Source organism: Pristiophorus japonicus, unplaced genomic scaffold, assembly GCF_044704955.1.
Source record: "Pristiophorus japonicus isolate sPriJap1 unplaced genomic scaffold, sPriJap1.hap1 HAP1_SCAFFOLD_163, whole genome shotgun sequence".
Lineage (NCBI taxonomy): Eukaryota > Metazoa > Chordata > Chondrichthyes > Pristiophoridae > Pristiophorus > Pristiophorus japonicus.
Window position 1 is genome coordinate 1,384,201 of NW_027251310.1, and position 25,219 is coordinate 1,409,419.

At 47.6% G+C, this 25,219-nt stretch overlaps 2 non-coding genes across 2 annotated transcripts; both read left to right on the forward strand.

The window, feature by feature from the left end:
- The first annotated feature begins 14,692 nt into the window (after nucleotides 1-14,692).
- On the forward strand, nucleotides 14,693-14,764 carry trnaq-uug (transfer RNA glutamine (anticodon UUG)). Its single transcript has one exon. It is a non-coding gene; the product is annotated as a tRNA-Gln (tRNA).
- A 1,250-nt stretch (nucleotides 14,765-16,014) lies between these two features.
- On the forward strand, nucleotides 16,015-16,088 carry trnan-guu (transfer RNA asparagine (anticodon GUU)). The gene has a single exon. It is a non-coding gene; the product is annotated as a tRNA-Asn (tRNA).
- Nucleotides 16,089-25,219: the final 9,131 nt, after the last annotated feature.

Consider the following 25,219-nt stretch of genomic DNA (forward strand, 5'->3'; position numbering starts at 1 on the left):
AAGGGTTTAATTAGGAGCGGAAAAATAGAGTAGGAAAAATAGAGACGCCTCACCAAGGTCCTTTAAATCTGCAGTAAGACCTCCCTGCTCCAATACTCAAATTCCCCAGCTATGAAGGCCAACATGCCATGTGTCTTCTTCACAGCCTGCTGTACCTGCATGCCAACTTTCAATGATTGATGTACCATGACACCCAGGTCACGTTGCACCTCCCCTTTTCCTAATCTGTCACCATTCAGATAATATTCTGCCTTCTACGTTTCTATGTTTCTATGTCCTGCTACTGCTTTTTAAATAATGGACGCCAACATTTTCCCAACCACAGACGTTAGGCTAACTGGTCTATAGTTTCCTGCTTTTTGTCTTCCTCCTTTTTTAAATAGGGGCATTAAATTTGCAGTTTTCCAATCTGCTGGGTCCTCCCCAGATACCAGGCAGTGCCTGTCCACAGATCCCTGAAAGTAGCAGGCCAGGTCGATAAGGTGGTTAAGAAGGAATATGGAATGCTTGCCTTTATTATCCGAGGAATAGAATAAAAGAGATGTGGTCGGTGGGGCAGGTTTGGCCACTGCTGGAGTACTGCGTGCAGTTCTGGTCGCCATTTTACAGGAAGGACATGATTGCACTGAAGAGGATACAGAGGGGATTTACGAGTCTGTTGCCGGGAGTGGAGAATCTTAGCCATGAGGTCAGATTGGATAGGCTGGATTTGTTTTCCATGGAACAGAGCCTGAGGGGAGACTTCATTGAGGTGTATAAAATTATGAGGGGCCTAGATATAGTGGATATAAAGGGCCTATTTCCCTTAGCAGAGGGGTCATCAACAAGGAGGCATAAATTTAAAGTAATTGGTAGAAGGTTTAGAGGGGAAATTTCTTCACGCAGAGGGTTGTGGTGGTCTGGAACTCACTGCCTGAAAGGGTGGTAGAGGCAGAAACCCTCACCATATTTTAAAAGTGCTTGGATGTGCACCTGAAGTGCCGTAACCTGCAGGGTTATGGACCTAGAGCTGGAAAGTGGGATTAGGCTGGATAGCCTCTTGTTGGCCGACGCGGACACGATGGGCCGAAATGGCCTCCTTCCGAGCTGTAAACTTCTATGATTCTATGATCTCCTTCACAAAGAGTTGAGGTGCGTGTGAGGTGACTTGGGCACATCTTTCCTCACGTGACAACATTTCAAAGGCAACTCAACGACTGTAAAGCACTTTGGGGCATCATGAGTTCCTGACAGACGCTGCAGAAATGCAAGTCCTTCTTTGCAAAAGTTCGATGCAAATTCAAAATTCGCGGCAAATTGAGGGCTCGTCCGGGATTTGAACCCGGGACCTCTCGCATATTTCAAATAACAACCCCGAAGCGAGAATGATACCTCTAGACCAACAAACAACTGTGTAGTTTATTTGGAGATAAGGTGTAACCATTATTAAGCATTTTTAGTTTGTTGCTATTCCTGATTGGAGGAGCACATGAGACGGAATCAGTGACTTTGTCTTTTTGACATGTCTTCTGAAGTGCCGCACGGTCCCACTCCTGCAGTCAATGAGCTGTCGGGACGTTAATGTATCCATCATCATCATCATCATAGGCGGTCCCTCGAAACGAGGATGACTTGCTTCCACACCAAAAAAGGATGAGTTCATGGTAGTATGGTGTTACTCCTCCCTGTACGATCCCCAAGTTTGGCCAGGGAGCGTACAGCACCTTTGGTGCCTGACCTGATGGCCTCTGCATTTCACTCAACAAGTGAGACACCATAAGTAAAGAATAATCGCGAGTTGACAGACAACCAAAAAGTGGGAAGCTATTCTGATCCCGGCAGGAACTTCTATATTTCTGAAAATGTCCCACCAAGGTGGAATTGTGATCTCTAGAATCTTTCTCCCTATCTCAATTGTTTTCTGTTCTCGAGAATCGAAATGTTTTTGTGAGATTACTACAGCTGCTAGCAGAGCGGTAAGATGTTCGGGTAGTGGGGTAATTTCATCGCCAAATGAAGAAATAATCCTGCAGGTTTGTGATGTTTTCTCTCACAGTGAGGTGAACAGTGGAGGGTTCAGGAATGGGGACAATCCGTTCCTGGGTCAGTTGAACTTCTGCCTCGGGTTTAAAGCAAAAACTGCAGTCACTGACCGGACACCAGAAGTGTCCAAATTGGTAGTGGGGCGCACTGGTGGTGACACAATATGTCCCACCCCCGATGTATGCTCCCTGTGGAGGGACATGGTTTTGTGCCATTACCTCCATGGTACAGTTGATAGACTGTGCACCAGCAGCTTTAAACCCACACTGTGGTTTAGAATAGGTGTTCAAGTGCTGGGGATACAGTATTATGTGTGCACCCGGAGAGGTCAGTACCCGTCACAGCGTGTTCCCACTTTATGACATAGGGTGGGACTGCTGTGAAATGAACATGTGCACCTCCTTGAATGACTCCAATGTTCTCCACCCTGTATACAGTGTGCGAAGGGCTGTCCCACCCATGACCGACATCCTTAGTACTATCCCCATGATGGTGTGATTAGAACATCGCGATCGACTGGGACAGGGTAAGTTTCAGAAGCTCGGCCAAGCTGGCACAGGCTTCGTGATTAATGTACGGGTGAAGGGCTGCAAGGTGCTTGTTACTGATCCAGGAGGGGACTAAACCTTGTTTTAAATCCTCCAGGTTGTTGCGGCCCTCGCCCAACAACCATGCCCCGTACAGCACACACACCTCGTTCTGTGCAACCTGGTCAGAAGCATTCCTATCCTCCCGTATGAGTGCATTCCCTGTCTGTGCATGTTTTTCCAGCTCAGCCATGATTTCAATGGATCATCATAGCCTGGTCCTCGTGTAGCTCTGAGCCTTCTCCTGTGTTTTCTTCTTTCATGATGTTTCTCAGTTGGTTCTTTCGACCATTTATCTGCATGTGTAGTTCTATATCGTCCAGGCTATTTATCACAGAGGATCCTGCATGATATGCAGTTAAAATGTCGTTCAAGGTGCCCCTTCTAGGTCTTCCCGTGCCCCTGGTGTCCCTAGCGTATAGGATGTATATATCTGTTTTGTCTACATTCTCAAATTCTAACTCATAAAAGTTCTTGAACATTTCTCTGAGTAGGGCCTGGTATAGCTGCTCTGTTTCCTTCGGGCACCAGTCAGGTATATGCACTTCGGTAAAGTTTAAAATAACTGAAGCTACTGCATAATGTAACCCCTGGTATAACACCTTTTCGGTTGGTACCAATACTAATCTGTTCGCTGGTCACTTGGTGGTGGTCGGACACCTTTCTATTATTGTTCTCACTGACGGGTTCGTGGGCAGGGGTTTCTTAATGTGTGCTATAAGTTTGGTGGTGTTAATTGGGAGTGGGAAGTGTGGGACCACTCACCTGTGTGGGCTGGAATCCCACCCCATCCCTTCCCCCTCATCTTGCCATTGCCTGGCAAAGGCGATTGATATGCCTGCAGGACAGATCTCCTCTGTCCACCACATGAAGACGTAAATTCCCTGTTCAGACTCCCACCACTTGTTCTAACCCACCTTCACTCCTCCCCATGTCCCCGTGATGGTACGGTACATGTCATTCCCGAGTCTTTCCCAGTCAGAGTGCTGATCCCCCACATCCTTGCTCAGCTTCCTGAGCCAGCACCATCTACCCAGGGGAATCTTTCCTTTACAAGTCAAACATACACGTTTTCCCTCCGTGACACTGACCCACGCAGCAACGACCCGTATCCTGAGGCATGGAACGGAGGCCCCCAGAGGTAAACCCTTCCTGGCTGGAGTAGTGGGTGGAATGAGACCCCATCCACCCTGGCCACCTTCCCTCGTGGGCGTACACGGCGAGCTCTTCCACACCCGGGGTGTCACCCGCTGCAGTCACGATCGGTGCTCTCTCTCCTGAGACCATAAATGGGGGATTCTTCCACGTCTCCTCAGCTGTCACTGCTCATCCTTATCAGGGTGAGCAGGAACAGGACCCTGTTCATGTTGTTATCGATCTTGTAGTGCCTCTTTTACTGCCGACAAGGTGGGGTCTTTTCCTTTCCCCAATACATATGTCACTATTTAGTCACCGGCTGTCGGCTGAAACTCTTAACTTCTATATTCATATAAACATCCTTATCCTATTCTACTCGTTTCACACCTTCCATACGTGTGGTTTCTTTTCGGTTGTGGTGTCCTGAAATCATTACATGCATAATCTACACTACGCTAGATTCTTACTAAACATACCTTAACACATATCGTATTATTTATGTACATCTGCCACCCATCTCCGGGTGGCCAGGTTAATTCCTGCCCTTCTCTTTTCTTCCCTGGCCTCTGTGTTTCCAGCGGGGCCGGTAGTAGGTCGGACTGTACCGCAGGACCTGGAGTGTCCTGACCGGAGGTGGGTCTGAGTCCCACACTATTGGGGGAATGTCCCCTCCGGTGATACAGCACACCGCTCCTTTGGGGGTGGCTGCCTGGTTCATTTTTTCCCCTGGGGGTTCTGCCTGGTTGAGGGCCGTGGGCTGGGGACCCCCAATTAGTGGCTGGTCCACCACTATCTCTTCTGGGGCTCCCTCGTCGCCCGCGGCTACCGGCTGGGTGTCCCTGCTCGCAGGCTGGTCCCTGATCTTAGGTACCCTTTCACGGCAGGTCCCTCTCCCAGGGCTGAACCACTTAAATTGGGGCGCTGGTGACCACGGTGCCTTAGGCCGTGGCGTGCGGAGAGTCCTTCTCAGGGTTTTGACCCCTGGGGGTGCGTCCAAGTCCCAGCTCCTCCAGTAACTCAGTCCACCGCCCCTCTGGGTACAGTCTATGGGTCTGCCACGTCCCCTGTGGGATTTCCATAGTCGGAGGCTGCTGGCTGTGGGTCCCTGCCTTTAGCACAGTTCCCTGTTCCTGGCTGTCCCTTACGTTTCGCTGCTGTCCCGGGGTTGAAAAGTTTGCACTGGTTTATGTGGAACCACTTTGTACGGCGAGGCATTTTCACGGCACAGATCATGGGGCTTGCCTTGTCGACAATGTGGTATGGCCCCATGTACAGTGCCTCAAAAACCCCTACTCGAGCGTAGTTGCTGACCATAACCTGGTCCCCTATCTCCCATTCGTGGTGTTTGCGGGGCTCGAGCAGCAGTCAGTTGCTCCGATGCTGTTTTCCCATATTGTCAGCAGCCTGCCAGTGAATCTGTTTAATGTGTTCAATCAGGTTCCTGACAAATCTGTCCCGGCTCGCTTCCCTAAGCTGACCTTCCATGAGTACCGGGGCTAACACATGGGTGGGGGTTCGCCTGGCTCTGCCGGTCATGAGCTCAAACGGGGAGTACCCCGTGATATTTGACTGGCTGGCCCGGATCCCTATGAGGACCAGTGGTCGGACCTCTACCCACCTCTTGGGTGAGTCCCCTGTCTATTTTCGCAGCCTTTCTTTGATGTTGCGGTTTAAACGCTCCACAGGCCCGGATGACTGCGGGTTGTGGGCGACATGTCATTTCTCTTTGATGCTGAGCACCTTAAAATCTCCTGCATCACCTGCCTGGTGAAGTGGCTCCCCTGGTCGGAATCCACGTACTGGGGTAGTCCCCATCGGGAGAACACCTCCCTGACCAGGATCCTGGCTGTTCCCAGGGCAGTGGCTGTTCGGCATGGGAAGGCTTCCACCCATTTGGTGAATACATCCACCAACACTAGACAGTACTGGTAACCTCCCTGGGCAGTGGGTCGAGGCCCAATGTAATCGACCTGGATCGACTGCCAGGATCCCTCTACCCTCCTGATATGTCCCATAGACACCTTCCTTTTCTGGGGGTCGGGGTTGTTGGCAGCGCACACCAGACAGCTGGCACATAACTCGCAGACGTCTTCCCTGAGTCCTGGCCACCACCATGCCTGTACCACCCATTGCCAAGTGGTCTCAGGTCCAGGATGTCCTGCTCCTGGACCCTCGTGGGCCAGCTGCAGGAATTCTCTCTGCTGTTGTTGGGGTACTACCCATTGCTCCCCACTGAACAGCATGCCTTCTGTCTTCTGTACGGGCCGTCTACCCTTTCCCCTTTTTCTAGCGTGTTCAGGACAGTTTTGGGGACGGGGTCTTGGATCTGAACCGTTTTTAGGTCCGGGGATAATGCTACCCCTACCCTCTCTGTCTTCCCAATCCTGCCCCTGACTGCTGCGATGGGGCCTGGGTTGTACGGATCCTAGAGCTTGCCCGTGCGCGCACCTTGCTTGGCCAACATGTCAGCCTGCTGGTTTCCCTCGCTACGGGGTTCAGTGGTGGAATGTGCCTTCACTTTATGTATATAGATCTTCCCTTCCTCCCCCACGGCTGTCATGATCTTTTCCAGTCGGGGCTTAATTGCCAGGGGTCTCCCGTCTGCAGATGTGTATCCGCGACGGGACCAGATAGCCAAGTACTCCAGACATGAATTGCATGTGAACATACTGTCCGAGAAAATCGTGTGTCGGGTGGGGAATTCTTCGGGGTGTGTGACTACATACACCACCGCAGACAGTTCAGCGTGCTGGGCACTCATCGTACTGGGGAGTTTAATCAACAGGGCAATGCCTGTCTCTGGGTCATAAACTCCACAGCCTGTGAGTCGTTCACCCGCAGATCCGTGCTTGAATCGTCCAAAAGGATCTCTCGGCCTCTGCGGTGTAACCCAGCCCGAAAACCTATGCTAATTTCCCATACCCCTTCTATGGAACACCGGTGGGCGGACCCTGGATAGATCATGTTGGCTGCGAGTCTTGGCTCGCAGAGATTCTTTACCCTCAGGTCCATCTGGGAGAGGAGTAGGGTCCAGCGAGCAATGCGGGCACTGCTCTCTGTCCCGTCCTTGATCCTCCCGTCCAGGAGCATTTGGATGGGCGTATGGTAGGTAAGGAGTGTGATAGGGGATCCCCTGTGAAGATCAGTGATCTTTTCACAGCCCAGTCAGTGGCTAGGAGGTGCCTCTCAAAGTTGGAGTATCCCTTCTCCACATCCGTGAGTATCCTGGAGGAGTAGACCACTGGCCTCAGCCGGCCGTGCCGCTCTTGGAGCAGTACTGCACTCAGGCTGTCCCCACTGGCTGCTACCTCCAGGAAAACTCTTTGCCCCCGAGAGCTGGCACGGTCTGCAGGTCTTTATTGAGTTGGATAAATGCTGCCTCGCAACCTTCGTCCCATTCCCACTCCACTCCCTTGTGTCGGAGTCGGAGCAGAGGGGCTGCTGTGGCTGCATAATCCTCAATGAGATCTCTGCTGTACCCGGTTAGCCCGAGAAAAGATCTTACTCCTGTCACTGTGTCGGGAGCTGGTAACTTCTGCACTGCTTCCCTTCTAGCTTTGTCAATGGCCCTTTCCCCAGCGCGCACAGCCAGTCCAAGGAATTTTACTTCCTTCAGGCCGATCTGTGCCTTTGTGGGATTCACTTTAAACCCTTCTTCTTTCAGCAGCTCCAGCAGTTCAGCCAGCAGTGGACCATGCTCCTCCCCTTCATCGGTGAACAGGAGCAGGTCGTCCACATACTGTACCAGCTGCTGGGGTCTGCTGAAGCTCTTTAAACAGTTGGCCATACATTGATGGAAAATACTGGGGCTGTTGTGGAAGCCCTGAGGGAGACAGTTCCAAGTGTATTGCTGTCCTTTAAAGGTAAAAGCAAACTTGTACTGACCTTCTCTTCTTAAAGGTATGGACCAGAACCCGTTGGAAATATCCAGCACCGTGAAGGTGGTCGCGGAGGCTGGGATACTTCCAATGAGGTCATCCAACGGCAGCAACCGTGGGTGCACAGCCAGGGATGTTACGTTTGAGTATTCGATAATCCACCGTGGCTCTCCAGGTGTTGTCCCGTTTCTTAACAGGCCACAACGGAGAGTTCACTTGGGTAGCTATTGGTCTCAATACCTCTGTTTCACTAAATAACCCAAGGCTGTTTCCATGTCTGCCTCCGCCTCCCTGGGGAAGTTATACTGTTTCTACGGTCGGGTCATAGGGTCACCATCTATGCTAACCTCGACCCCGTTTATCCTGCCACAGTCATGTTTGTGAGTGGCAAAAGCTGCAAGGTTTGCCCTCACATACTCTTGGTACTCCATTGGAGTGTTACTGACCAGTGACTCAAGGTTGTAACACTCCTTGGCTTCATGGTACACACCGTCCCTTTTCCCCATTTTTCTGGGATAACCATCACATCACTCTCCTGTCCCATACATACTGACCCCGAAAGACAATGGTTTCTTAAATCCACGAGGATCCCATGGCCTCGAATGAAGTCAGCCCCTAGGATCCCTCTCCCTTCCTGTTCCCACTTCATCAGGACACAAGTCCATTTGGTGTGGAGTGTTCCGAAACGAATAGAGAACGGAACGGAGAAAGAGCCAACCTTCTCGGTGCCTGTGAAACCCACCAAGCTCTGGGGGACCCCGCTAGATGAGGTGAGGCGGCGGGGTTATTTACATAGACAAGGGTGCTTGATGCACCGGTATCCAGCAGGTCAGTCCCTTTCACCTTTTCCACCTCCATCTGAACGGTCGGTCTCCCCCACGCATCGTACTCGACGAACACAGGTGGACAGGCTGTGTCTGTTCTAGTCACTGTTTTGGCTGGGATGGGGCAGATGGGATTTCGGTACCGGTGGCAGTGGCTACCATCCCAGAGCCATCCAGCATTGTTCGCAGCGCAGTCAGAAATGTATCAAACGGGTGGGGAGGCGCTGGCTTCTCAGTCTCGGTCTTTTGGGCAGGGGCAGGAGAACTCTTCCCTGCGCTACTCTTCCATGGGTCTGGAGAAGGGACTCCCATCATTACAGCCCATGGCTTCTCGAATATCTTCCTGGACAGCAGCACATGTCGTCTGCCCCCTTTTGCTCTCGGCAGATAGGAACCTGTACAGCTTGCTGTCCAGTGAGAGGAGGTGCATCTTTGCTATCTCGGCATCAACACACGCGTTAATATCCCCTGCCTGTTCCACTTCCATAAAGTGGACCGAGGTGTCCCCCTTTGGGGTGATCTTTCCCAGATGACTTATCATAGCCCTAAGCTGTTGGGTAGTGTGGGGAACCACAAACTGACTTTCCAGGGGCCCCAGACCCCCAGCACCGGTGGGCGGGCCAAACATTTGTTGCTGGACCGGGCACATTGGCCCTGGTTCTGGCCCTTCCTGTTCTGGCTCGCCTGCCCCTCCTCCCTGCTGCCAAGCCAAGCTGAAACTCGGTGCCACAGGTGGTGGTTGTCCGCTATCCCTGTCCGCCCCACAACTCGTTCACCCTCCTGCTGCCGAACCGGTATAGTCACCGGCACCACAGGTGGTGGTTGAACAGTTTCCTCCTTCTCTTCCAGGTTTACCCGGGTCGTACCTGGGTTTATTAGGAATACCTTGCCTTTTGCCTTGGACAGAGCAAGGGTTAAACTTTTGATTTGTTGCTGGCAGGGACCGTGGTCTCCTGACTCAATAGTGCTGGCTACTTTATAAGCTGCTGTACGTCTCTTAACTTCTCCTCCAACTCTTTTACTTGAAGGGTGAGGCGAGTGCTTTCCTCCCACAGTATCTTTTCATTATTCTTAGCCTCGGTAACCTGACACTGTAAATAGTTCTGGCTGTTTTTGAACCTTTCCATTCGCTGTGTCTTTCCATGTTTTAGCTTCCGGAGTTCTCTCCACACATTTCTTCTGACATAGCCCTGTCATGTGATGTTTCTGCACATTAACATCGTTCTGCCTGCAGTGACTCGATGTTCTTATCTAGGAGTTGGACCTGTCGCTGCAGGCAGGCCAACCAAATTGCCTTCTCTACTGATTCCTTATGATCCTTGCTGGGTGTCCAGGGCCGCATCGTGTCCTGGATGCTCAGCGCGCAACAGACCAAGCACCCATTAAATAAGAACATAAGAATTAGGAACAGGAGTAGGCCATCGAGCCCCTCGAGCCAGCTCTGCCATTCAACAAGATCATGACTGATCTGGCCGTGGACTCAGCTCCACTTATCCGCCCGCTCCCCATAACCCTTAATTCCCTTATTGGTTAAAAATTAATCTATCTGTGACTTGAATACATTCAATGAGCTAGCCTCAACTGCTTCCTTGCGCAGAGAATTCCATAGATTCACAAGCCTCTGGGAGAAGAAATTCCTTCTCAACTCGCTTTTAAATTGGCTCCCCCAGCTTTTGAGGCTGTGCTCCCTAGTTCTAGTCTCCCAGACCAGTGGAAACAATCTCTCTGCCTCTATCTAGTCTATCCCTTTCATGATTTTAAATGTTTCTATAAGATCACCCCTCATCCTTCTGAACTCCAACGAGAAAAGACCCAGTCTACTCAATCTATCATCATAAGGTAACCCCCTCATCTCCGGAATCAGCCTAGTGAATCGTCTCCTTACCCCCTCCAAAGCTAGTATATCCTTCCTGTAGTAAGGTGACCAAAACTGCGCGCAGTACTCCAAGTGCAGCCTCACCAATACCCTTTACAGTTGCAGCAGGACCTCCCTGCTTTTGTACTCCATCCCTCTCGCAATGAAGGCCAACATTCCATTCGCCTTCCTGATTACCTGCTGCACCTGCAAACGAACTTTTTGGGATTCATGAACAACGACCCCCAGGTCCCTCTTCACCACAGCATGTTGTAATTTCTCCCCATTCAAATAATATTCCCTTTGACTGTTTTTTTTCCCAAGGTAGATGACCTCACATTTTCCGACATTGTATTCCATCTGCCAAACCTTAGCCCATTCGCTTAACCTATCTAAATCTCTTTGCAGCCTCTCTGTGTCCTCTACACAACCCGCTTTCTTCCCAGTAATCTTTGTGTCATCTGCAAATTTTGTTCCACTATACTCTGTCCCCTCTTCCAGGTCATCTATGTATATTGTGCACAGTTGTGGTCCCATCACCGATCCCTGTGGCACATCACTAACCACCGATTTCCAACCCGAAAAGGACCCATTTATCCCGACTCTCTCCTTTCTGTTAGCCAGCCAATTCCCTCTCCATGCTAATACATTTCCTCTGACTCCACGTACCTTTATCTTCTGCAGTAACCTTTGTGTGGCACCTTATCGAATGCCTTTTGGAAATCTAAATACACCACATCCATCGGTACACCTCTATCCACCATGCTCATTATATCCTCAAAGAATTCCAGTAAATTAGTTAAACATGATTTCCCCTTCATGAATCCATGCTGCGTCTGCTTGATTGCACTCTTCCTATCTAGATGTCCCGCTATTTCTTCCTTAATGATAGTATCAAGCATTGATGAGTGACATTCACTTTCTTATACACATCGGAGGAAATCCTTTCTGTCATCTTGGTTCTTTCCACCAAAACAGCAATCTCTGCATCACATCCTTTACACCAAAGTCCTGCCGCGGTCGCCATTCTCTTGGGGGTGGTGTGTGGGATCAGGTTCATCTCTGACCTTCTGAGCAGATTGAATCGCTCGCACTTCCTGGGTTCTAGACTTTAGATTTATCTGGCGATGTGACAAAGAACAAGAGACAACTAGTTTTGGTGCAAAGAACCTCAATTTTAACAAGGGTAAGAATGTACAATGTCAAGCTTGTAATTACTAGAATAAAAAAACACTTTACCAAACATTCATGGGGTTACAGAATAATAATACACCTCCCACATCCCAATGCCTAACTCTGACTAGGTCAAACTCTCGGGCAAACAGGGATTATGCTCACCAATCCTCTTATTGTCAGTTGGCGGTGGTTCGCAATTTTGGTGTTCACTGGACTCTGTAAGTTCTGCTTGCCATACCCTGAATGTTGTGAAAGACTTCTTGCTGCGTAGTCTTCAGTTGGGTGGTGTCCGCTGATGCGGTAGGGCGCGTATTGGATTTATGGGTAAGTACCCACTTTCTTCTGTCAGAAATTGGTTTTAAATTCTTTTGGGTAATGTTTCACCTGTTGGTATCGAGGAACAGATTGTAGACGGGAAACTTTCGAATCTTTGGTTTCTTCTTGAGGACTGTTTATCTTAGAATTTGTCGGTCGCGGTGTTTTCGATGTTACCACGTTGGCTGTGGTCAGTTGCTGCTGCGATGATGATGTCAGAAGTTACTGGGAACTGCTTTCTCTGCTGTGATGATGTACTTTCTTCTCCTTCGGTAGCAGGTCAGTGTGGTCCAGGAGTGTCGTCGAGGCTGAAGATGTTGGAGCTCAGAAGACCTGCATAGGAGGCTGTGTAGCAAGCTCTCTGGAATGCTTATTACAAACTGCTGCAGTGGTCTCTCTTCTTTTTCCCTCGTTCCCCTTCTCCTTCTTTCGTTAAAAAACAGGGCCCCAGTTATACCTTAGGAGCCGTTCTAATCTGCGCGCCAAATGAGCCCCGATTCTTTGATTTTAATTTTGGCGGGCTTGATATCTCTTTGTTATATTTTGGCGGGCCCATTAATGGTAACCTGTCTCGGATGTGTCGATCTTTTGAATTTGTTTCTTGATCGGGAAAATTAGATTTTTGGTATTTGCAATGTCAGCCTCGGCCTGGATTTTCCATGCGGGCTAGATGGGCCATTGTCATTATGTATACGCTGGATGGGTTTCCTGCTCTGAGTGATGGCTGGCTATCTCTGGGTTGATTGTTGCTATGTTAATGTCTCCCGGTGAGATGGGTTTTCGAGTTTACACAATTCCCCAGACAATTTGTTCAGCTTCAATATCCCAGACAGTTTCAATACCCAAACTGGTTTCTTTGAACGATCCTTTAGTTCTCAGCCCTTTCCACACGGAACCAATCTGCCTTGTAAAATCCCAAATTCGAATAAAACTCGTAGTTTCTTCCAGTTAGGATCCCAAACTTTCTGGTTGATAGTTCTAAATTAAATTTCCTTTCCAATGAGTCCAAACACAGGGGAGGTTGTCCCACGAATTTTTGCCATCCAACTCCTGCACATATTTTCTATGTTTCTATGTTTCGATGTTTCTATGTTTCAAAAACTTTGGCATGATTGGTTCCATGGTGTAATGGTGAGCATTCTGGACTCAGTAAACCAGTGATCTGAGTTCAAATTGTGGTGGAACCTCAATTCTTGCTGTCCCAGCTGCTGAAAATTTGGGACAAACAAGTGAAAGACACCTGGTGCTGGTGGGCAGTTTTGTTGCCTTTGTCAGTGTTGCTTGGTCTAGTTGTGAAATCATGTGTTCAACCATCAGTTACCTGTTACAAATCAGCGGAGGAGAATCCAGTTTTTTATCTAATGCTGCCTTTACCTGCACAATGTGTGCTGAGATTATCTGTGCAATATGCATTCAGCAGGATGAATAAAAGCAACGCTTTTGAAATGCAGGCACTGCATGTTTTGTACTCGAAAAAATTTGCATTTTCTTTTCATGCCAAGCATTTTACATTAATACATTGCAATGCCAATGCACTTTTTACCTGGCAAGACTGAAGTACAAGCTGTGATGAACAGTGTGAAACAGAAAAAGCTACTTGAGAACCCATAGCCTCGAAGGTATCTGTGTGAATTGCTCTGCATCGATAATTAGCAGAGCGTAAAGAGGGGAAACTGACGGTGTGGATGAGAAAAGGCCGAGCCAAATTGTAATGTTGCAGATGGTTTTGTTGTTTTTGAGAAATGTTTCAAAGATTTTGTCATGGTTGTTGCCATGGTGTAATGGTGAGCACTCTGGACTCTAAATTTAATGATCTGAGTTCAAATCTCAGTCGAACCTGAATGCTTGTTGTCCCAGCTGCTGAAAATTTGGGACAAACAAGTGAAAGACACCTGGTGCTGGTGGGCAGTTTTGTTGCCTTTGTCATTGATGCTTGATCTACAAGTCCAGTTATCAAATCGTGTGTTCAACCGTCAGTTATCTGCTACAAATCAGCGGAGGACAAATCACTTTGTTGTCTAATGCTGCCTTTGTCTGCACAATGTGTGCTGAGATTATCTGTGCAATATGCATTCCGCAGGATCAATAAAAGCAATGCTGTTTGAAATGCAGGCACTGCATAGAAACAAAGAAACACAGAAAATACTTGCAGGGGTCGGCCATTCTACCCTTCGAGCCTGCACCATCACTCAATAAGATGATGGCTGATCATTCACCTCAGTACCCATTTCCTGCTTTGTCTCCATACCCCTTGATCCCTTTAGCCGTAAGGGCCACATCTAACTCCCTCTTGAATATATCCAACGAACTGTCATCAAAAACTCTCTGCAGTAGTGAATTGCACAGGTTAACAACTCTCTGAGTGAAGAAGGTTCTCCTCATCTTGGTCCTAAATGGCTTTAACTGTGTTCCATGGTTCTGGACTTCCCCAACATTGGGAACATTCTTCCTGCATCTAACCTGTCCAGTCCCATCAGAATTTTATATGTTTCTATGAGATCCCATCTCATCTTTCTAAACGCCAGTGAATAAAGACACAGTCGATCCAGTCTTCTTCATATGTCGGTCCTGCCATCCCGGGAATAAGTCTAGTGAACCTTAGCACTCGACAAATCTTTTCTTTTCATGCCAAGCATTTTACATTAATGCATTGCAATGCCAACGCACTTTTTACCTGGCAAGACTGAAGTACAAGCTGTGATGAACAGTGTGAAACAGAAACAGCTACTTGAGAACCCATAGCCTCGACGGTATCTGTGTGAATTGCTCTGCGCCGATAATTAGCAGAGCGTAAAGAGGGGAAACTGACGGTGTGGATGAGAAAAGGCCGAGCCAAAGTGTAATGGTGGCGATGATTTTGTTGTTTTTGAGAATTTTTTCAAAGATTTTTGTGTGGTTGGTTCCATGGTGTAATGGAGAGCACTCTGGACTTTGAATCCAGCAATCTGAGTTCAAATCTCAGTGGGACCTCAATTCTTGTTGTCCCAGCTGCTGAAAATTTGGGACAAACAAGTAAAAGATACCTGGTGCTGGTGGGCAATTTTATTGCCTTTATCATTGATGCTTGATCGACAAGTCTCGTTGTCAAATCCTGTGCTCTGTGGGAGCACAGTCCCGCATTGCTGAACTCTTTGCTTCAGCACGCAGTCTGAAGTTTGGATTAAAAAACAGGAAGATTGAAGTTTGGATGGAAAAGAGACTGTTAGAAAATGTGGTGCCTTCAGCCAGTGAGATGAGGAACTGGTCATTGTCTGGATGATATATATATTTGAGTACCTTGTTACGGTGGGAATAATGGAAATTCAGGACTAAACGATTTGACGATGTCTGTATGTTCTGTATTTGAGTTTTAACTTGTTACTATATAATGAGATCTGTAGGTTAAACAAGCAATATTAAGTCTGTCTGTTAAACGATTCAGAAACCAGTTCGTCTGGATTGTCTAAATGCAAAGAATAAGAGTTCAAAGGCTTTTTCAGTATAAAGATGACTGCAGTATGGACTGCAGAGACACAGACATCAGAGACACTAGACATTTGGAAGGTGTGTGTCTCAAGCAGCCACGGAAATCGAAGCAAGCTGCCTTTGTGAAGTGTTCTCAGTAACTTTCATATTTGGTTTGCTGAGAATGAATGTTTAAATAAAAGACCCGATCCTGCCTTTCCTACAACGGAGTGTGTGCGGGTAATTCGACGTTAAAAGCAACGAAGCGAAAAGAGCAAGACAGCCGTTTACAACATTTTGGTGACCCCGACGTGATTTTCAAAAGTTCGTTAGCTCATTCGAAGCCCCCGACATGAAGCAGAAAGTTGGCTGAGTTGTTGGAAGAAGTGTTTCCCACACATCAGTTCGAGGGGTGAGCATTCTCTTCGTTGTCGTGATTAAAGGGATCTTCAGTTAGTAATGGGAGGCTCAGGGGATATTCCAGTTGAAGTCCGGTCTTTTCTTAATGAGTGGATTGAGTTGAAAGGGGGAACTTATGGGATAAGACAGGAAACAATCACAGGAGGATGGAGAGAGACACGGCAGTCCTTAGTGGAGAGTGTCCAGTTAAAAAAGATTAAAGTGTTTGGCTTCCACACATCCACAATGAATGTCCCACCCTTTACTTGGGAAAAGTACAACTGAGAGTGGACAAGTTCCATCCCGGTCAGTGCAATCTGAAGCTTTAACTGACTGACACCCTGGTTTGGGATGTCTTGCAGTGTGCAATTGCGTCAGTCTCTGTGGCGCCATGGGTTAGCGCGTTCGGCTGTTAACCGAAAGGTTGCTGGTTCGAGCCCACCCAGGGACGAAGCATTTAACTGTTTTTCCCCGTGGATTCGGTGCTGCACGATTCCAGGTTGTCATTGTGCGTTTTGGCTGCGCGAATATATTCCACAAACTTTGCCAGCTGTGCTGTTATCCAGTGAGTTCCCACTCCAATACTTTTATGAGCATTCAGTTTGAGTGTATACAGAACTGAACAGAGATATCAGAAAATTTAACAAGGTTGTAGGACATTGTTTTTTGTTAATAAGGCTACAGGGAAAGGGCGGGGGAGTGGGTCTCGCTGAGAGTCGGCACGGGCTCGACGGGTCGAATGGCCTTCCGTGCTGTAACCATTCCATGATTCTATAAGTTAGTGGCACATTTCATAGTGTGGGTGGAAGCAGAACATATCAAAGGGACATGGATTGAGTCGGCAAAACTAGAGGCATCTGAATCAGGAGATTCGGGGGGCACGGAAATTCGGAAGTTTAATGACTTTGAAAGGAACATTTTTGTTTTGTGCAGTTACGGTCAGAGAAATGTTTGTGAAAGGAATTTTTTGAACAGAGGAATGCAGCATTTAATCTTCTGCCTTCACACTTCTTCCTGGGTGTCGGTGTCACATTTCCTTTCGAGGTTATTCTTCTCAAAAATGAGTTAGATGTCGTCCTTCAGACTAGGGGGATCAAGGGCTATGGCGAGAAAGCAGGAATGGGGTATTGCAGTTGCATGTTCAGCCATGAAGACATTGAATGGCGGTGCAGGCTCAAAGGGCCGAATGGCCTACCTCTGCACCTATTTTCTATGTTTCTTGAATTTATATTTCCTTTGGTGTTTCTCAATAACCAGACCTTTGCTCTAAAATCTTTCTCACTGTTTGCCCAGTCTCCTGTTGATGTTGCCATCAATGAACATTTTGAACCAGACACCGAAAACACACTGTGCAAATTGGGACATGCTTTAACAGTTAACGTGGGGCTCGAACCCCCAAATTCGAGATTAAGATTCTCATGCTCGACCGATTGATCTCACGGGGCTTCTACCAAATAGACGTTTTTGTCGTTGATTGCAGCCAGGTGCCTGTTGGCTCCGCCCCAGATGTTTAAACTTGCTGTCAAGGAACTGACAGGATCTTCTTGAATGGTGGACCAGGCTCGAGGGGCCGAATGTCCTACTCCGGCCCCTAATCCTTACATGTTTATGACCTTATGACCTTTCACAGGAGAACAAACTCGCCCCTGAGCATGCATGAGGAGATAGCTCCAGAAAATATTCCCACCCGGTGAGCTTTCGCGTGTGAGGCGAACGTGTTAACCGCTGCACTGCGGAAACATCGCCACTTTCAGCACCCGGTCAGACGGAAATGTTAAGCGAGCAGGTGAACTGCTGAATCCCACTTTGAAGGAGTTGATCGTGGTGTCAAACAATGAGTTTCACTTAATGATTAAAAATAAGAAATGTCAGATTAAAACACAGACCTCGAGAGAAGACTGAAACCTGAACACAGCAGCTGAGACCGCTCGGCCAGCCTGACTATTTAATGCTGTATGTGGCCATCTGCAGGTTGATTTTGAACTCTTGTATCCTGTCACATGTAATAAATGAGGGCAGCAGGTGTATCTCTGTCTGACACCGGGGAAACAGTGAGACAAACCTTGGAGCAAGGGTCTGGTTATTGGCAAACAGCAAAGAATATATTAATTCTGGAAGAACAATATCTAAAAGTACAGTAACCCTGATGTGATTTAAACACGCTACCTTCGGAACTGAAATAAGTCACGCTACCATTGCGCCACGAGGTCTACGTCATGAGACTCAGATGTTCGTCTAGATGAAGGAGTCACAATACAAGGAGCTTTAAAATCTCCGCCCATTCCCACCTGGTGTCAGAAGCAGCGCTCACCTCCCAGTCACTGTACGTTTTTTTCTTAAACTTTTGTGTTGCTTTCACGGGAAAGCATCATTAATTAACCCCTCACCTTCTTTTGCACAATGAAAGAAATGCTAACTGAGGGACAGTCGATACTTCAATCATTTGTCCTGTGCTTTGGGGAGCGGGCAGGGAAGTGGACCTGAGTCCATGATCACATCGACCATGATCGTATTAAATGTCGGAGCAGACTCGAGGGGCGTATGGCCGACTCCTGCTCCTATTTCTTATGTTCTTATGTTATTCTGCCTGTTGACACATTTTACAAACTGTATTCTAGGATCTGGTTCAAAATCTTCATTGCCGATGACATCAGGAATCTGGGGCAACTTTTGTCAAATTTAACAGCACCGGTTATTCCGACCATGCACAGAAAATAGAATCAGTAGTGAAGATAAAAGCCCATGGTGCTCATTTTCAGATTCAACGCAGTAGGATTTCAAATAAAGTTTCAGAATTTTACAGTGAAAAGATTTGGAAGTGTTATTGCATTTGTGTCTTTAATTAAACTTTGTGGCGTCTGACTCCCGTTCATGCCACTGCTGAATAAGAAAGGAGGGTTTGACGTTGACCAGACTGCACTGCCCCTGATATTTGTGAGCTCATCCCTTATATTCAGTGGTTTCTTGCCCTTTGATGGGCTGCAGTGTAGCGGATATCACGTTGGCCTCACACACGAAAGGTCTCCGGTGGATCCGTTTTCTCTCACTGAAAGTTATCTATTTATTGAAGTGAAATAAAGAGCACTTAAGGAATAAGGGATAACTTTTGCCAGGAGAATAAATAGCAAATAAAAACAGCAAATGCTGGAAATCTCAGCAGGTCAGGCAGCATTTGCCAGGAGGCGAAACTCGCCTCTGATTGTTCCTCTATAGCAAGTTAAAATATAATGCTCCTTCCCGGGATCGAACTTCATACCTTTCATGTGTAATGCAAACGTGATAAGCACACGTGATAACCACTGCTCTACAGAAACCTCTGGCACAGCTGGCACAACAGAGTGGAGCTGACCAGTGAGCTCCCTCTGTGCTGATCAGGAATGTGTTGGCTCACCTGAAACAACTTCTGTCCCACACTGAAAGTTCTCAATCCTTCTCCTCCGCTGCCCTTTACAGAAATGTCACGGTTCACCCAGCCACCGTGTTCACTTCCACATCCTCACAGTGGGGCCACAGAGGCTCCTACCGTCTCCCCGCGATCAGCGAACTCGCCCAGTTTACAAAATTAAACCCGGAACACGTGCTCGGCAAAGGGCAGGAGAAGCCAGATCGTCTGTAAGATCGGTCTGTCACAGAAAGTATTGGAATTCATGGTGATTACAGCAATTATTAATCGTCTCACAGAACTCAATTATTTATACGCAATGAATTGATCGACAATTGAAACCAGGTTAGTGCACCGGATCTTAACCCCTCGACCACCAGGGAACAGTTATGATACATGTCGATATATTTATATATATTTATATATGAACCGGAATATCAACGGCTAGCTACCTAGACCTCATGGTGCAACGTTAGTGCGTCTAACTTTGAGTGAGAGAAATTGTTCCACAGTGACACCCATTTCATCTTTTGTTCCCTTTTAAACACTAGAAACTGAGACAGGGGGAATAAATAGAGAAATAAAAGCACAGGGATATAGACAAGAGGAAGAGAGAAGGGGAAAGATACTGTCCCCACCCAGAACTAATGCAGAAACCCCTCTGCTGCGCTCGGGGTGGCCACCCACAGCCTGGATACACTAACGGGAGAACACCAGCGGCAGGTCGGGGCCATAAAAGGAACGGCGAGCGGCCCTGGGAGCAGCTTGGAGGTCCCGGGAGACTACTCCAGGGAGTAGCGCGAGCTGGTGCAGGAGGGCGGCGGCAGCGAAGAGTGACGTAATCAAGGTCCAGGTCGGTGATTGGAGCGTGGGCAGGTGCAGCAGGAGCGGCGAGATCGGGGCGAAGGAGCGGTGAGAGACTGTAGAGGGACGTGATCAGGGCCCGGGGAGGCATGAGTTCGGGGCCAGTGGCCCAGGGTTAGCACGGGCCAGCCCACACTGCGATATATGTGTGCACTGGGTCCGTGCAGCAGAACTGGTCTCCAGTCGTCCTGCTTAACCCTTGCCACTGGACCAAGACCAAGCTCTGTCAAGCCCGTTTGATGGCTGAGGTGCAACGGCCATCACAACTGAAAAAAATCCACGCACAGGCATCTTCCACCCATCGGGATGTAGTTCGCGTCCTTCATTAAAACACCTGTGAACTCATCCTTTTTCGGCGTGGAAGCAAGTCATCCTCGTTTCGAGGGACCGCCTATGATGATGATGATGATGGATACATTAACGTCCCAACAGCTCATTGACTGCAGGAGTGGGACCGTGCGGCGCTTCAGAAAACATGTCGAAAAGGCAAACTCACTGATTCCGTCTCATTTGCTCCTCCGATCAAGATTAACAACACACACTAAAAATGCTTCAATGATGGTTACACTTTATCTCCGTGCAGCCTCTACAGTCTAAAGACACCACAACGGTAGTGTGAATACATTCTTCCCATCAAAGTTCTATTTGTGCTACTTTGTTGTGGCAACTCTTGATTGCAGTCACCAAGATATCCCTTGAGATATCGGGTAAAACTCATTCTTTTCCGTTGGCAATGCTTTTAAGAATCTGAGAAGATTTGACTGGAGGTTTATTAACAGATAGCACTTCGTAAGGCCTTTATCTCCATATTTGCTAAGCAGTTGGCTCGTTGGTCTCGTTGTATGATTCTCACTTTGGGGTTGTTACTTGAAATTTGCGAGAGATCCCGGGCGAGCCCGTTTTTTGCCGTGAATTTTGAATTTGCATCGAACTTTTGCAAAGAAGCACTTGCATTTCTGCAGCGTCTGTCAGGAACTCATAACGCCCCAAAGCGCTTTACAGCCGTTGAGTTACCTTTGACATTTTGTCACTTGAGTAAAGATGTGCCCAAATCACCCCACACGCATCTCAACTCTTTGTGAAGGAGTTCATAGAATCATAGAAGTTTACAGCACGGAAGGAGGCCAATTCGCCGCATCGTGTCCACGCCGGCCAACAAGAGGCTATCCAGCCTAATCCCACTTTCCAGATCGAGGTCCATAACCCTGCAGGTTACAGCACTTCAGCTCACATCCAAGCACTTGTTAAATGTGGTGAGTGTTTCTGCCACTACCACCCTTTCAGGCAGTGAGTTCCCGACCCCCACAACCCTCTGTGTGCAGAAATAAATAGGTGCAGGCGAAGGCCATTCGGCCCTTCGAGCCGCACCACCACGGAGAATGAAACAGTTAATTCAGAGACCATGGTCCAGAACTTAAAGAAGGGTAACTTTGAAGGTATGAGGCGTGAATTGGCAAGGATAGATTGGCGAATGATACGTACGGGGTTGACAGTGGATGGGCAATGGCAGACATTTACAGACCGCATGGATGAACTGCAACAATTGTACATCCCTGTCTGGTGTAAAAATAAAAAAGGGAAGGTTGCTCAACCGTGGCTATCAACGGAAATCAATGATAGTATTAAAGCCAAGGAAGTGGCATACAAATTGACAAGAAATAGCAGCAAAAACGGGCACTGGGAGACATTTGGAACTTAGCAAAGGAGGACAAAGGGTTTGATTAGGGCAGGGAAAATAGAGCACGAGAGGAAGCTTGCAGGGAACATTAAAATGGACTGCAAAAGCTGCAAAAGCTTCAAAAGAAAAAAAGGTTAGTAAAGACAAACGTAGGTCCCCTGCAGTCAGAATCAGGGGAAGTCATAACTGGGAACAAAGAAATGGCAGACCAATTGAACAAGTACTTTGGTTCGGTATTCACTAAGGAGGACACAAACAATCTTCCGGATATAAAAGGGGTCAGAGGTTCTAGTAAGAAGGAGGAACTGAGGGAAATCCTTATTAGTCTGGAAATTGTGTTGGGGAAACTGATGGGATTGAAGGCCGATATATTCCCAGGCCTGATGGTCTGCATCCCAGAGCACTTAAGGAGGTGGCCTTGGAAATAGCAGATGCATTGACAGTCATTTTCCAACACCCCATAGATTCTGGATCAGTTCCGATGGAGTGGAGGGTAGCCAATGTAACCCCACTTTTTAAAAAAGGAGGGAGAGAGAAAGCAGGGAATTATAGACCGGTCAGCCTGACATCAGTCGTGGTGAAATTGATGGAATCAATTATTAAGGATGTCATAGCAGCGCATTTGGAAAGAGGTGACATGATCGGTCCAAGTCAGCATGGATTTGTGCAAGGGAAATCATGCTTGACAAATCATCTGGAATTTGTTGAGGATGTTTCCAGTAGAGTGGACAAGGGAGAACCAGTTGATGTGGTGTACTTGGACTTTCAGAAGGCTTTCGACAAGGTCCCACGCAATAGATTAGTGTGTAAAGTTAATGCACATGGGATTGGGGGTAGTGTGCTGACGTGGATTGAAAATTAGTTGGCAGACAGGGAGCAAAGAGGAGGAGTAAATGGGTACTTTTCAGAATGGCAGGCAGTGCCGAGTGTGGTACCGCAAGGGCCCTAGCTGTTTACATTGTACATTAATGATTTAGACGAGGGGACTAAATGTAGTGTCTCCAAATTTGCAGATGACACTAAGTTGGGTGGCAGTGTGAGCTGCGAAGAGTATGTTATGAGGCTGCAGAGTGACTTGGATAGGTTAGGTGAGTGGGCAAATGCATGGCAGATGAAGTATAATGTGGATAAAGGTGAGGTTATCCACTTCGGTTGAAAAACAGAGAGACAGACTATTATCTGAATGGTGCCAGATTAGGAAAAGGGGAGGTGCAACGAGACCTGGCTGCCATGGTACATCAGTCATTGAAGGTTGGCATGCAGGTACAGCAGGCGGTTAAGAAAGCAAATGGCATGTTGGCCATCATAGCGAGGGGATTTGAGTATAGGGGCAGGGAGGTGTTACTACAGTTGTACAGGGCCTTGGTGAGGCCACACCTGGAGTATTGTGTACAGTTTTGGTCTCCTAACTTGAGGAAGGATGTTCTTGCTATTGAGGGAGTGCAGCGAAGGTTCACCAGACTGATTCCCAGGATGGCGGGACTGACATATCAAGAAAGACTGGATTCACTGGAGTTCAGACAAATGAGAGGGGTTCTCATAGAAACGTTTAAAATTCTGGCGGGTTTAGACAGGTTAGATGCAGGAAGAATGTTCCCAATGTTGGGGCAGTCCAGAACCAGGGCTCACAGTCTTAGGATAAGGGGTAAGCAATTTAGGACCGTGATGAGGAGAAACTTCTTCACCCAGAGAGTGGTGAACCTGTGGAATTCTTTACCACAGGAAGTTGTTGAGGCCAATTCACTAAATATATTGAAAAAGGAGTTAGACGTAGCCCTTACTACTCGGGGGATCAAGGGGTATGGCGAGAAAGCAGGAATGGGGTACTGAAGTTGCATGTTCAACCATAAACTCATTGAATGGTGGTGCAGGCTCGAAGGGCCGAATGGCCTACTCCTGCACCTATTTTCTATGTTTCTACATTCCAATAAGATCATGGCTGATCATTCACCTCAGTACCCCTTTCCTACTTTCTCTTCATACCCCTTGAGCCCTTTAGCCATAAAGGCCACAGCTAATTCCCTCTGGAATATTTCAAATGAACTGGCATCAACAACTCTCTGCGGCAGAGAATTCCACAGGTTAACAACTCTCTGAGTGAAGAAGTTTCTCCTCATCTCGGTCCTAAATGGCTTACCCCTTATTCCTGAGACTCTGACCCCTGGTTCTGGACTTCCCCAACATCGGGCACATTCTTCCTGCCTCTAACCTGTCCAGTCCCGTCAGAATTTTATATGTTTCTTTGAGATCCCCTCTCATTCTTCTAAACTCCGGTGAATACAGGCCCAGTCAATCCAGTCTCTCCTCATATGTCAGTCCTGCCATCCAGGGAATCAGTCTAGTGAACCTTCTCTGCACTCTCTCAGTAGCAAGAACATCCTTCCTCAGATTAGGAGACCAAAACTGAACACAATATTCCAGGTGAGACCTCACCAAGGCCCTGCACAACTGCAGTAAGACCTTCCTGCTCCAATACTCAAATGCCCCAGCTATGAAGGCCAACATGCCATTTGCCTTCTTCACCGCCTGCTGTACCTGCATGCCAACTTTCAATGACTGATGTACCATGACACCCAGGTCTCGTTGCACCTCCCCTTTTCCTAATCTGCCGCCATTCAGATAATAATCTGCCTTCACGTTTTTGCCACCAAAGTGGATAACATCACATTTATCCACATTATAGTGCATCTGCCATGTATTTGCCCACTCACCTAACCTTTCCAAGTCACTCTTCAGCCTCTTAGCATCCTCCTCACAGCTCACACCGTCACGCAGCTTAGAGTCACCTGCAAACTTGGAGATATAACACTCAATTTCTTCATCGAAATCATTGATGTATTTGTAAATAGCTGAGGTCCCAGCACGGAGCCCTGCAGCACCCCACTAGTCACTTCCTGTCATTCTGAGAAGGACCCATTTATCCCGACTCTCTGCTACCTGTCTGCCAACCAGTTCTCCATCCATGTCAATACATTACCCCCAATACCATGTGCTTTAATTTTGCACACTAATCTCTTGTGTGGGACCTTGTCAAAGGCCTTTTGAAAGTCCAAATACATTACATCCACTGGTTTTCCCTTGTCCACTCTCCTTGTTCCATCCTCAAAAAATTCTAGATGATTTGCCAAGCATGATTTCCCTTTCCTAAATCCATGCTCACTTGGACCGATTTTGTCACTGCTTTCCAAATGCTATGCTGTTTCATCCATAATAATTGATTCCAGCATTTTCCCCACTACTGATGTCAGGCTAACCAGTCGATAATTACCCGTTTTCTCTCTTCTTTTTAAAAAAGTGGTGTTATATTAGCTACCCTCCAGTCCATAGGAACTGATCCAGAGTCGATCGACTGTTAGAAAATGATCACCAATGCATCCACTATTTCGAGGGTTACTTCCTTAACTACTCTGGGATGCAGTCTATCTGGCCCTGGGATTTATCAGCCTTCAATCCCAACAATTTCCTGAACACAATTTCCTGACTAATAAAGATTTCCTTCAGTTCGTCCTTCTCGCTGGACCCTCGGTCCCTGAGTACATTAGGAAGGTTATTTGTGTCTTCCTTCGTGAAATCAGAACCAAAGTATCTGTTTAACTGGTCTGCCATTTCTTTGTTCTCCATTATAAATTCACCTGATTCTGACTGCAAGTGACCGATG